The sequence below is a fragment of the Argiope bruennichi genome, chromosome 8 (assembly GCF_947563725.1).
Source record: "Argiope bruennichi chromosome 8, qqArgBrue1.1, whole genome shotgun sequence".
In the NCBI taxonomy this organism is placed as follows: Eukaryota; Metazoa; Arthropoda; class Arachnida; order Araneae; family Araneidae; genus Argiope; species Argiope bruennichi.
Genome location: NC_079158.1, coordinates 16,572,894 through 16,587,043, shown reverse-complemented (window position 1 = coordinate 16,587,043; position 14,150 = coordinate 16,572,894). Strand labels below are relative to the sequence as shown.

General features: G+C 30.6%; 1 long non-coding RNA gene across 1 annotated transcript; it reads right to left on the bottom strand.

The window, feature by feature from the left end:
* Positions 1–7,175: 7,175 nt before the first annotated feature.
* On the bottom strand, positions 7,176–13,864 carry LOC129981384 (uncharacterized). Its single transcript, XR_008785310.1, has 3 exons — positions 13,702–13,864; positions 10,034–10,255; positions 7,176–9,203 (listed from the first exon to the last, which is right to left on the bottom strand). It is a non-coding gene; the product is annotated as an uncharacterized LOC129981384 (long non-coding RNA).
* Positions 13,865–14,150: the final 286 nt, after the last annotated feature.

The window sequence follows — 14,150 nt, the reverse complement described above, 5'->3', positions numbered from 1 at the left end:
TAATGGGTTTAGTAGAGTGAATAGCTTATTCAAAATCTTTTCGACTGAATTGTTACACAAGAGTCGATATTAGATGTGAAATGGGCACTCTTATTTAAATTAATATCATTCCCCTCATTTATTTAAATTTAAACTCAACCTTATAAAAATATACTTGAACTTTCGTATATGGCTCTCGCCGTCTTTTAAGTGTTGCGAGATTTTAAAATATTCGTTTTAGTATTACATTCACGTGTTCTCTTTCTAAATCAGAAGCAACTTAAAGGAGCAATCGCATGTTAAAGAATGCCTTCATGGTTTTGTAAAAACAATCTTGCACCTTACATTGTTTTACTATTGACGATATATTTAAAATTACGTTTTCTCTCCATAAAATTTATAACTATTTTATTAACAAATTATGTACGAAATATGTATCCTATTAATCCTCAATCTTATTTTAACCCTTTTACGAATTTGAATTTAGCAAAATCTTCGTCTTTCGATGATGCTCAGACGACTAATCCAACGGTTCTTAATTTTTTTTTATAAACGTAAAAGCCATAGACAATTTTAAATCGTAAAGCATCAGCATTTATAATTGAAACTAATATTCCTAATATAAACGAGTGATAGTTTTCCTTTTCCCATGAAGCAAAAATGACACGCTAAAGGTTACCCTATACGAATTTTAAATACCGATACTATTAGTTCTTAAAAAATTACATTCAGAAGGACCATGCAGAATTCTCACGAATTTTGGATTTTGAAGTTGCATTTAATAATTCACCGAGTCTGATTCAACGTCTTTCAAAATTGTACCCTGCTTATCTTTAGAATGATGTAAAGCAGAATTTCTTTCATGTATCAGTCTAGAAAGAATCGGTGTTAAGAATTAACAAGACCGAGATCTTTCTCGTTGCAAATCTAAAAGTCAATCCTTCAATTTAATTCGAAGGATTCTGAATCTAAGAAAGCTCTTATGATTAAGATCTTTGGAGAATCCTTGCATGACTTTAGGGAAAAATCACCATGGTACGATTCCATTTGAGATGACTATCTGAATTATTGTAAATTTAAATATGCATATTTGAGAAACTATGTTTACATTAAACATATGAATTGGGTTATGTGTTTAAAAGAGGCAGATATATTAGAAACTGCATCTCCATACTCGTATTTGGATTTCCAAATGTATCTCATTTTTGTAACTAAAAGACTAATAACTTGTTCAACATTGCAAATTTGAAAGTTAAATTTATTTTGTTCTATGAGAATTGAGCATTTCACAAAAAACTATAGATACTAAATTATATTCTATTCAGAATAGGCATCGTACCATCATTTGCACAAATCTATTCTTAAAACGCCATTCACGAAATCCACTATTCTGTCATTAACCAAGTGCGTTAGGAGCTCTTGTCACCACTTTGCATTCCAATACATAGCTCCATTCATCACGCATTTCGTATCTGCTTTATTCGTACTTCTGAATTTGATGTCCAAGTCGATTAATTAATCGTAAAATTTTCTGTCCTGAATTCTCTGAAACACGATATCCTTTATCTCTTCAGCTTATCGGATCATTCATCTTTCATTCCTTTTTGTTTACTGGAATCTTTACTATCCGATGCAGATACATATTAAATTCGATCATTGTGACAAACAGGAATTCGGAAAAATAAAAGCTATTTTCGAGGAATAAACATAAATGCAAATTATAAAAGCATCACTCTTGGACTATGTCCTGGACTACAGGACAAATGTTCATGGACTATAGATTTAGACAGGTCTAAATTGAGAAAAATTGCTAGTGGTAAACTAAGAAATTCAAGTAGGAGCTTCTGCTCAAATTTGTAAACCTTTACAACTTTCGTAAAAATCTTATGGATTAAATCTTTCCAGTCTTTAACATTTGAGGGAAGGAAATTTTCCTTTTGCGCAATATACAGTTTTCATCCTTATCAATTTTAATATAAATTGGAAGAAAATTTTCTTGAAGGAGAGAAAAAGCCCAGTACCATTTTATTTGAAAAGTGACTACATAACGTTAATTAACCTGTTAACTGGGGAATTAAAATCAACTCGTTTTGTATTGAAATATTTCGTCATACCCAGTTAAAAGGTTAAAGTAAGTGATTAAGTGAAGTAATTAAAGTGACTACATAACATTCCTTTCGTCACTGACCCAAAACAATTGCATTAAAATTCCATGAAAGTATGAAGTGTTTCATTAATTCTGTTAGTTATTTCAGTTCAGTATATTCAGAAATTAATGAAACCAGAGAACTTGCTCATTTCAATCTTCATGAAACCTGGCAGATTTCCAAGCTCACAATTAGTGGAAAATTTGACAAACTATAGGCTTATTTCTCAAAAATGATAACTAGAAAATTACTAAATAAATGTAGACAACCTGGCTTCAAATGAAGTATTCAAATAATCTATAGATTATTTGAAAAACACATCTAGTTTGGAAAGAATCTAATTTAGAAAGAAATTACCAAAATACAACTATTATTCGAGTACTACTATTAACCTATCATAAAATTGCTTGGAAAGACTTGCGGAACATAATTCATGGGAGTGGAAATAACAGCAAGCTGAATTAACGACCCTAAAATAAGTTGAACGTTATCGACAATACAAGGTCCATTTTTAAGTAATAAGTTAAGCAAGTATACCACCGAATTACAAAATAGCATCTTGGATAACAGATGTTCGAAAGAATTTTCGAATTAATTTTTCAAATCTATGATTGAATAAATCATGAAATGGATATTGCACTTTCCCCATGTTTTAGTGGGAACATTTTAATTGCCGATTTCCGATTAAAAATGGGGAAAAACAGATTGCATTGTTACAATTTTTTAAATAAGACTTGTAATGCATTTTTCGATACCCACTTTCAGTAAATTGAGACTGATTTTGTTCGCAATACTGGAAAGAATCAAGGTTTAATACGCTGGAATATAAATATGTATTTGTCAGAATTTATTATATTAACAACAGTCAGAATAAAAGACAAGAGAAAATTCTTGCAATATTGTGACGCAAATACAAAAGACCTTTTACACTGCTGATTAATGACGATTTGAAATGGAATCACTAATTATGCGGAATCCGATTTAGGGACGAAAGACAACTGGAATATCTTATTTAAAAAACCATACCAGCTAACTTGAGTTGTAATCAGTACAATTTCAAGAAAGGTTTGAACATTACAGCACTGACCATACGAAGGTCAAAAGTGAAAAATATCCATTTAAGTTGGTTTTCCTGGATTTAATGACGTATTCATCCTACTCCTTAAGCAATGCGACAATGTTTTACAAAATGTATTATTCGGCAAATTATCAATTCCAAAATTAAGAAAAAATTAACTTGTGATGATTATAATGCAAACTCAGATGATAGATGAATGGGAAACCCATACTTGGGTGCAAGATTAAAAATGGACTAAGAATGGAGAAAAACGTGGACATTGTTCCATATATATTGAAGATGCCAACAAAATGACGAAATTAAATGCAAAAACCATCCATAATTCTCCCAAATTGACCAGGATTAAAGATGAAAGAAACGATAAGAATTAGAACTGTACGGTTTCGCGAAGGATTAAATCACTGATCGTAATTACTATTTTGCAACAAATCTATTTTATATGTTATACAACAGTCGGTAATACGTTTTGATTGCTCAGAGATGGAAATCTATATCCATTTGATTTTCGTTGCATTTCAAAAACTTGAAATGCTGATATAAAAGAAATTTGGTGTAACGTTTCTTAACAATAATAAGTGCATTACAGACTCAGCAATCGGAAGTAGCATATGGAGAAGGGTAGTTTTAGATAGAAATGAAACTGATACTATTTTAACATTAAAACATTTTACTTTAAATTAAGGTCATCTGAATAAAAGATAGTATTTTATGATTTTAGAAGTTCAGTTTTAATATAATATTACAATTTTTAAAAGCATTTTAGATAAATTACACTGCATGGAACATAACGAGATGGAAATTTTGAAATATACTGAAATGCTTCTGTAAGCAGTTAAAGTGCCATGACTAAGGAATTTCTCGTATTTATTCACTGCAAGAAAGGGAGAATTCATCTTATTGGATCTCTGGCGCGAGCAACCAAAAAAAAACGTAGTGATCTGATCAAATAGCCATTACTATAGAAATGTTTGGACCAGATATCAATAAAATGTAATTTAATAATGAAAGTATTTTCAATGGATACACGATAGAAACATATCAATGCAAATAGTATTTATTGCAAGAGCAATGGTCATTAGCATTTAGATTGCCAACGACGTACACACAATTCAATTAACCGAAGCCATCTTAACCAATCTTCGAAGCAACCATTTCATCGAAGTCATTTTCAGATGAAAGAAGACAATTGCTCCTCCTCACCTCAATAAATTTAAAGCAGTTCTACAGGTAAACCACAAAGATAAACCACCGCCCTACTTGAACATCTAGAGAGACAAAGACCGAGTCGCCGCGAGAAATAAATCGGGCGCCAAGTTCGACGCATTGTAGCCTCCATTAAGCAGAATACACCGATACCTACGAAGAACTACGAATTATCATCGTTAGCAGCTCCAGAAATCAACATTTTTATATCCAGCAGGAAAGCAAGAACTAGCCATCATACCGAAAGCTTCTCATTCCTAAATCGGAGATACCCCCTCCCCCGAGAAAATAATGGTAAATTCCTTTGGACTAAGACCAAATTCACCCTAAATAGGAGTACAACCACCCAGCTTTAATGTTGGGTTTCAACATTTTAAACAAATTTATTCAAAATTCGACAACAGAAATAAGTCCTATAATTGGATTGTTCTACTAAATTTCAGTAAGTTAACATTGGTTTGCCATTCCCAAATAAGATAATTTGACTTTTCATATATCAAAACTAATTAAAATATAGAACTTTCTTTGTATGAAAGCTCAATCACCAAGTAAATAAATTTGTGGATTATGAAGTAACATTACAAATCAAACAAAATGCGACTCATTTTCTATTACATCCTATTGCGCAGGAGCAGTTCACAACTTTCCCTTTTGAATTCAAAGTAAATTTTCCTCCAATTAAAATTACTACAATGAAAATTGTAGCAAAGTTCTTATATGAATTTTCAAATAATTTCCTTTCGTATATCTTGGTCGTAAAACAAATCATGCCAAGAGTAGCTAGCGAAATCAATTTAGAAAACATTTCGTTGTAAGTGGAATTATTTGGGGTTTCGTGAATTTATTAGTAAATAGAAGTATCGAAATGCGCTTTACTGCTTTATTATCTTTAACTATTAACGTGCAATCTCGTAACTAATGCACTTCTCTAAAGGTTGGTAAGTATGAATTTTCAGTTTTTAAAAACTGCAGAACAGAAATGAAATGTTCATTCATGTACGAAATTTTTTTTAATTATTTTAAAACTTTTTTTCATGAAAAGTTTCAATTAAGGGTCATTTTACGCAATATAATTCTGTATTATATTATAAATATTATTGATTTTTATTTTTGCAATAATAAATAAAAGCAATTTGAACAGATTGGAACTAATTTCTTGATGGTTTATTTGTGTATACGGTGGGTATTTGCTATTCTATTCAGTTTGAACTACATTTCGTATAATTTTTCATTTCACTTATGCCAATGAAAAAATGCAGAATTTATCATAAGTAGTTGCTAATTTAGTGCGCTTTAATGCAAATACTGCATTTCCTAAACGAGATATTCAGTTTTTCAATCACCTTTCATTTCATTTGTATGTGGTTTTACAATTAATAAAGATGTTAAATTAGTATTCTTTCTAATGTTCTGGTTGAGATTTTCTCGAGATATATGCATACACATAGTAGCAAGATGCATGTAAATGTATTTGAATATGCAGACTAACTGGAGATTCATTAAAATAGCGGTTTTATTTCCAACTGAATGCGAAATTAAATGCGTTTCATTACAAACAAAGGAAAAAGTCCTGGAAGAATACGAAATTATCTGGGCTATTTAAAAAATGTAGATTTCAGCAAAGTTATTTTTAATAGCCCGTACAGCTATTAAATATTCTACTGAATTCATTGAAAGATTTAACTAGTAGAGCCATAGTTAGAAAATTAAAAAATTTACAATTACGAAATGTACCTCAAAACACAATGATCTAAGTGACGGCCTCCAACGGCACAGATATGTAAAACTTTTAATGCCCGACACGGTTCGATATGTTTTTCGAAGTTTATTATAAAGAAAAGGAATAGAAAAATATTCCTAAAGCCACATTTTCCAAAAAGTAGTTCACCGATATACAGTTAAGCATGATATTTATGCAATTTAAGAAACTTTTGGAATATTTAGATAACGAGGCACTTCTAAAAATAGTCCTTCATGTTCTGCCTCAAATTTGATTCCGTCGATTCTTGAACCATATAACTCTTAATCATTTTAAAAATGCAAAGATTTTCTTGAACTTTAAAGCTTCATATGGGTCGCATCTGAACATGCTACTAACATTTATAATGTAAAGGGTAAATGTTTGCAATTTTATATTTCAAGAAAAAAACTGATTCAATATTGCGATGAAATCAATGAAATATGACAAATACAAAACAGATGCATAAAACCTTTTCATCCGCACTGCATAACAATTTTGCAGTTTAATATTTGTAGATGAAAATTTTCAAAGAACTGCAGAAAGGTAAAGATTAGTTTGTCGGAAAAAAATTTTAAACAGCAACAAATTTTATTGTTAAGATTTTATGTAAGCTCTTGTATTCAGTTAATTATGAATTTACTCTGAGTAGGTTATTCAGAAAATATTAGGTGCTTAAACATTAAAAACATTGTACAAGACAAATACAAACTGATATGCGAATTGCATAATTTGTTAAGACTTGCTTGCATTATTTTGCTTAATGCAATTTTATAAGTTCTGTAGTAGATTAGAGTATCAGAGATGTGGTATTTAATTTGAACGATAGAAACTATTCTTTATAGAAATATTTCAGCTTCAATTGTCAGTAAATCCAGTATTTATTTAAAGAAGCATACTAAGCAAGACATTTTTATTAAATTGACTCAACTTATGAAGCGAATTAGCAACTCAAAAATATTTTATTATACAACACCAACTATCTATTCTGCTTTCAAAATGAATATTCAGAACCTCTACCTGTAAAACATCCAAAAAGCCCCTATAAAATATCCAATTTAAAAATATTTAATAATTATCTTACAAGAAAGCATTTGGTGAAAATTAAGACTAATGACATTAAACCGATGTTTCTACTAATATTGCTTAAAAAAATATTAAAATTTACTGCCAGACAAACGGATTGTCATTAACAAGCGATATCGGTTAATTTGTCAGTTATGTTTTCATTCCTAATCTTATTATATTTTCTTCATTTCCAAAGCCGAAAGTATAAGTTAAGCTTCTTTATAATGCACGGGGATCGACTGCTGAACCGAAGCCAGTGATCTTCCCTCCCTCTTACCAGCCGGCTGGTACTTCCCCTGCCCTCCACATTTCTCCATTTGGGGAAAGGGTGGTCAGTTTTTCTTCACGTCTTTCTTCCCAACATCTTATCGCTCCCTGAAACCCCATTTCGAATCCAAATTTTATTTTTGGAAAGCCCATTTAAGAACATAAAACGCTCACGACCCGCTTTCTTTATACAAATAGAAAATAAGAAGTATCCCTGATACCCCTAAAAACGTGTTTGTTGTGTTAAAAAGTATTAGTTCTGTAAAATATTAGTGAAACTTGTCTAGCCATGTTAAATTTTTAAATTTGTCTTACTAATAGGAATCTATGACACTCGCTGTATAAATGATCCTATACTTCCAATAAGCTATCCACCCAAGCTCTATTCATTGTTTAAGGCTTGCCCAATAGCATCAGCAAGGTATTCATTTCTTTAGCTTTATAAAGAAGCCAAGCTTCATACTTTCAACAATGGAAGACTAGCCGATTTTTTAAAACAATTAAATTTAAAGTTATCTGATTATCTTTCGCTTTAACACGCGATTGCAATTACATGAAATGTTTCAGAGACTTAGCAAAATTTACTTTCACGGAGTTCTTTGGATTACTTTTTGTTGGTAAGTTTCTGCCGACTAATGAGCATCAGATTTAAAGTCGATAGTTTAACATGATTTTCTTAACACGGTTTCAATGACGTTGAGTTCATTCATGGATTCAAACCGTATTATCGCTCGCAGAATCTCCTTAATATTCATGTTTGGAGTAGAATAAATAGTTGGTGCCAATAATTGGTAACTAAACAAAATAATTGAAATTTTTATGATTGAAACTATTGCTGGCCACTCCACAATCCATCTTAGTTTAGAATGCACACATTAGATATTTCAGTGGTGTCATTAAATACGAAAACTACATTATATCCACTTGAATAGATTCACTAGTGTGTAAAAATGTAATGTGCATCTTAATTGAAAGGGGCATTGGTGTTCCCGATTTATAAAGAAAAAGTAAAAAACAGCCTAAGTGCAAGCAAGATGCACGGAGCATCCAAATAAAGTTTTAACACCAAATATTGATTCTCGTTAGTTCTGCAATCGACATTTTCGCAGTGCTGCGAAAGTTTTGCAAACTTTCTTTACTGTATTTGAATAGTTTAGCCTTAAAAGTTAGACTCAAGATTTCTGAATTGAAATCTTATTGAGTCTATTTTTGATTCGAGCTTTGGATTTGTAAAACGTAATTAAAATGTTTAACTTGAATTGAAAGATTTCAAGTTTCGCAAATATACATTAACGCATGAACAATTAAATTGTAATAATTGAATTCCTAATTTTAACATTACATTTTACTTTTCCAAAATTCTTCAATTAAACATCTGAAAGACATCCTTATAATTTCGAATATTTCGAATAACTCCATAAAATAAGGGTTTGTGAACTAGCTCCAGAAATGCGCAAATACTTGTTAAACTTAGCGACTAATTTGAATGAAAATATATAACCTTTGACAAGCTCTTGTTTCTTCTTTAGACTTATTTACAAAGTACTGATGTCTCAATATACTCCAAGCTTTGAAATGTGGGGAACTTGTAGGTGATAAATCCGAGCCTTTGTGGAATATAAAGGTTAAACTTCAGCAAAAGATTTCGCTTTTTATGCACAGTCTTAAAAGCGCAGGAAATCATCCGACACCAGCAAATGACGCACTTTTCATCAATGGTATCCTGAAAAAATTCATTTTTCATTTAGCATTATTAAAATGATCATAGCTTCAGTACAAAGATTTAAAACTATGAAAACCAAAATTTAATTTCACACAAAATGCCGGCAATGTTGCCCTCCCCTGTTCCCACATCTTTGATTTAATTGAGTATATAAGGAAATCTACAAAACAAATAATTTCGAAGCAAAACGTTTAAGGAATTAACTTCAAGACGAAATTTCGTTGGCATTTATGCTTCTGCTATGTTAGTCTATGGCTTTAAGCATTATAAATGCTTTTGCAATTGTGGTTATTTAAATGTGAATTTTTGCTACATGAAATACAGAATTTCAGTCCTGGAAAACTGAAAGCTTTTACATGAAAATTATGTATAAAATTTGCAATAAGAAAAACATCGATTTTGTCCCTATTCAGGAACATCAATAAGGAAACATGAATGCTGCAAGAAAAATAGCTGATCAAAAATCATTTACGAAAAGGTATTACATTTTATTGCCAGATGAATGTTATTCCAAATTTCTATTTTATGAATTCATGTCCCAACCTGAACTAAGATTTTAAATCCGGCCTGCTTTAGATTTCTCGTATTTCTTTCTAGATAAGGTGTAAAAGGAAGATTATACGTATATAGAAGTATTAAATGCTCACTAATACGGATCGACAATTTTTTAAATCCTCGTTCTCATTTTATAAAATAACCATCAAATTCTTTTATATCTATAATCGAAAAAATTAACTATTCAAAAATGCTTATAAAAATGTAAATATTTCTTTATATACAAATTAAATTATTAAAATAATTAAATTGGCAATGAGTTTTATATTACTTACCATTCACATGCAGAATCTATATTTTGTGAAGCAACTTTCGACATATCGAAAGAGTTGAAAGAATACATATTGCACCTGCGAATACCGAAACTCCGATTCTGTATAGGTTTGCGTTTCTTGAGACGGCTAAAGCCAATTCTTACGCTGTGCATAATCTTTTAGATACTCTTTAAAAACTCATATTGCAATCTTTTCATATATGATGGTTGAAATACTGGAACGCTGCAAAGACAAAGAAAAATTTTAATGAACGAGATGTTTTTGAAAAGTCTTTACGCTAAGCCTTTATACCGAGGTCACATTTGTCATGTAGTATTGTGCAAAACCGTCCACTCGATCAGCAAGACATTTGACAGCCTTTGGACAGCAAAGGACAAAATGGGAAGGGCAAAATGGGATAACGCACGCACGTGCATACAATGATAATTTATAATTTTTAGCTTAATTACTGAATATAGAAGTGGGATGTCAATTCTCAGTTAACCTTATTAAAAGCATTTTGCTTTCCTCTTTGACATCAATTCGCCTTTTTGCCTATGGATGTTCGAAGAGAAAAGATTCAAGTTTGTTTTTATCATTAATCACCTCACTTTAAGTCTTCAGTATTTTTAATTATGTTTAAAGGATAAAATGTTATCTGCAACTTCCGTCATAAAAATTCTTTAAATTACATTCTGTTGGAAAGATCGTTGAATTGACAGATTTGATATGTTAAGTGTTCTCTAAAAGAAGAGATTCGGAATTTTAAAGTATTAAATGCCATGGGGATCACCGGTAACACCCACGACCGGCGAACCGACATTATAAACACATAATTCGAGTAAATGCTGAATATTAAATATATACAGATGTTAAATATATACTTAGTTTTACCATCCCCGTCAAATTGACAGGTTTTTCATCATTGCTTATGCTAATTTTTGGCTTAGTTTTTGTATATAAAAAGAATCTAATTTAACAAAAACATTTAATGTAATAATTCATTAATTAATAGAAAACAAGAAAATAGTATTTACATTTATAATATATTCCGTTAGAGCTTTTAGTTCTAAAATTAATCCTAATCGGAATAAAATAGATCCCATTATAACGGCAGCCGAATACTTAGGATCAATAAATATAATTTCACATGAAAAATTTAACTCAAATTTTTCCAGGAATCCAATGTTTCTAAGCGATGTATAGACGAATGTAAATGCGTACTAATGTCCATTGCATAAAATAGTATAAACTTTGAAATTGCTAAAGCCGTCATTTTAACGATTCTTTGTAGTAGTAAACGAGTAGTAAATACTAATTACGGAAGTTAAAATGGCTGGTTGAAAATTGAATAGGAGCGTGTAATGATCTTATATTTCATTAAAAGTCACCATAAACAATACATCTCAATTTTAAGTAAAAAATTTGAAAACCGTCAAAATGACGGTCTTATTCTAGAGTTAAATTCTTTCAATGTCATCGTTACTAAAACAGTTTGAAGATAATGTAATGTAAAGCATAAGAAATAGTTTTATATATAATAATTTTTGTATGGTATAGAACGCTTCATTTTAATATCACGAGGGCCACCAATGACTCAGTAAAATAAATGTATTATGAATGATTACACAAATTAACTTCTCTTGTAATTAATATTTCATTAACATATTCAGCGTATAATGAGAGATTCAGGGTTTACCGGGCAAATAAAAATGCATGCAAAATTATCATGAACATTCGACATTAAAATTTAAGTGAAAATAACTTTCTCAGTTTCGAGACGTTACTGCTAATTAGCCATTTTTGTACCTCAAAAATTCAAAAAGCTATCTATACTAGTTACATGTTTCCCTTAATAACTTCCAGTTATATGCCGATATATTTCAAATACTGATGCTGATATACTTCAAAAAATCAGTTATATTCATATTCTAAAATAAAGGGTCTTCATGTCAAGTATATTAAAAGCTGACAATTTTAAAATACAGTGAACAATAGTATTTAGAGCATACAAGTCTTATATCAAAATAGTCGCATTATCTTTATCAAGAACTCTAGTTATATGCAAATGTATTGCAATTAAAAATGTGATTCAAAGACTTATTTACAGCTAAAAATCTAAATATATATCGAGAAAATATTCAAAAGTAAATTGGAATCATGTCTGTCTTGCAGCAAGATAGAACTAGTTTTAAAATTTAACAAGAAATAGAAGTGCTTTAACTTAAAAATCCTTTCTTTACATTCTTCTATGAATTCAAATAATTCTTAAAGAGGGTGAATGACTCAATGAGGAGAAACTTTAGAAAGTGCCCTTTGTCAACAAACTGATATAAACGTCAAGATATAAAACAAGACATTTCTTGAAAAAATTTGTTTTCAGGAAATAAAATTATTCTAATGCAAAATTAGATTGTATATAGTTATTCTTAAAATATCGATACGAGAAACTTTCATGAGCTTGTATAGGTACAGTCGCAGAATCACAAGTACAGACTACAGAAGAGATAGTTTAATTATTGCAAAACTTTTTGATGGTGTCTAACAATACCCATTTGGAAGTTCTCGAATCAAACCAAAGTGTTATTTGGCAATCCCCAAAGCACAGTTTGAATGGAACTACGAGGTTCGGTTGGCAATAAATACCAGCTATTTATAGTTTTTTTTAACACAAAATTCCTACCGTTTGATTCGGTTTCCTTTGAGACTTAATTGTTATAAGAATAAATTTAACTGCAATACAACTTAACTCTTTGAGCTATTTAGGACATTTATTTTAATTTCTGTAATGCAAGGGCATTTGAGATATCGAAACGTTTTAATTGCTTTTTGAATTGTAAATTTCTTAATGCCTTCCATGAATTGTAGATTCAAAGTTGAAAATTCAGTAATTCTGTGCTGGAGTCAGACTTGCCATCATGTGCGAAGGGATTACCAGGGCTTGCCGAACAACTTCACAGTGTCATGGAATGTTATCCCCCATCTATTTTTTCTGCCAGTGTAAACGAAGTATTCCTAATTGTCCTTAGTAAATTTACAGCTCGAGAAGTTAGCCCTTTCATTTTATATTTCGATTAATGTTAAGGAAATTCCTATGACTTCTTTGTTTAGTTTAAGTTTACATGGCTTCACGGTAATGCGTTTTCTTTTATGGTTTTTGCTAAAAGGATTTTATATACGTTTCAGTAAATTAATAAATGTGTTTTTGGAGAAAATCTTGAAGTCAAAACATTCTCTGTCAAGTCTAGAATTTTCGATTTCCACCTACATAATATAAAAGAAATCTTGATACATTTTTTTTACAACAATAAGGAAAGGAGTTTGTTTCGAGAACCATTGTAGTATAAACCGATTCTTTTTTCAGACGAGATAAAATATTACTTAAAATCCTGAAGTATTTTTTTTAATTATAAAAATGTACCCGAATGATGCATTGGTTTGAGTAGTGTCAAGAGAACTCATCCAAATGCAAAAGTTTTAAATATATTAAATATTACAGTCGGAAACTAATATGAACCCAAGTTGATTGACCCCCCCCCCCTCTTGCAAGCGTCAGCAAAGATTTTACAAATCGTATCAATATATAAATATTTTCATCTTAAAAAAAGTTGGAAAACCAGTCGCAATATTTTCGGAAAATTTAAATGCATAAACAATTTATTTACCGAAAACTTATTATACAAACTTACCAGATTAAGTTTTGAACTATGGAGGCTAAAAATTCAGCCGTTGCAAGACATTCTTCACAGACGGATGTTGTCATTATTTTTCAGGGTGAAACACGGAACGAATGCATGGTATTGTGCTTATAAGAAACTACAATTGTTGTCCAAGGTTTTAAGTTTCATGGTTTCACGCACCTTTACGAAAATAATTCCAGAAAAAAAAGAAGAAATCATCTCTTTACTTTTATAGTCGATTAACAAGCATGCAATATTGCGTGTTTTCTTCATAAATTTCTCCTAGACGGCACTTTTCTATGCGCCAGTCGACGATTACTTTAATTACAGAACCCGGTTCAAGCTAGAGCCTTTTCTGAGATTTGGAATTAACAGACACTTTTTGATTCGCAACGTTGGTTTAAAATTGTAACCTTTGCACTCGGAAATATAATTCGATGCATAATTATTCACCTGTT